Raw genomic sequence first — 529 nt, 5'->3', positions numbered from 1 at the left:
CAAGAAGAAATGCACTTGCTTTAAGAAAAATTTACTTACTTAGATTTACATTTTTTGCATTGTAGTGGAGTTTGGAGATGCAATCCACTTTGCTCTCCTCTAATTTACCCAGAAGTTCTGCGATCACACTTTTTCTCTCCCTCCCAGCTTTGTGATCGGCTGCATATTTAGCAACCTTCCCTGGAAATGCCTTACCAAATTACTGTTTTTATTTTTTGACAACCTCTCATTACAGAGCAAAAAAGCAATCCATCCTTCCACATTGATAATGAAAGCAAATGATTCGCTCCATTCTTCTCTGAATCCTCTGTTCTCATCAGCTATCTTGCTTTTTTCCCTTTGGGAACCATGGTCAGAGACACACCGCCGCTTTGTTTTCCTGGCACCACGCTGCGCTGAAACATGTGCTGCACGCTATAACCACTGATCTCTATGGCTATGAAGCAAATTTACGTTGAAAGATATTTTTAAATTTATTTATAATACACATTTTTACTAGCCTGACGTAGTCCTACTCAATTCTAGTCAG

This window comes from Cyprinodon variegatus, unplaced genomic scaffold (assembly GCF_000732505.1).
Source record: "Cyprinodon variegatus isolate N-32 unplaced genomic scaffold, C_variegatus-1.0 Scaffold1302, whole genome shotgun sequence".
NCBI classification, from domain to species: domain Eukaryota; kingdom Metazoa; phylum Chordata; class Actinopteri; order Cyprinodontiformes; family Cyprinodontidae; genus Cyprinodon; species Cyprinodon variegatus.
Note: the sequence above shows the minus strand (reverse complement) of the source record.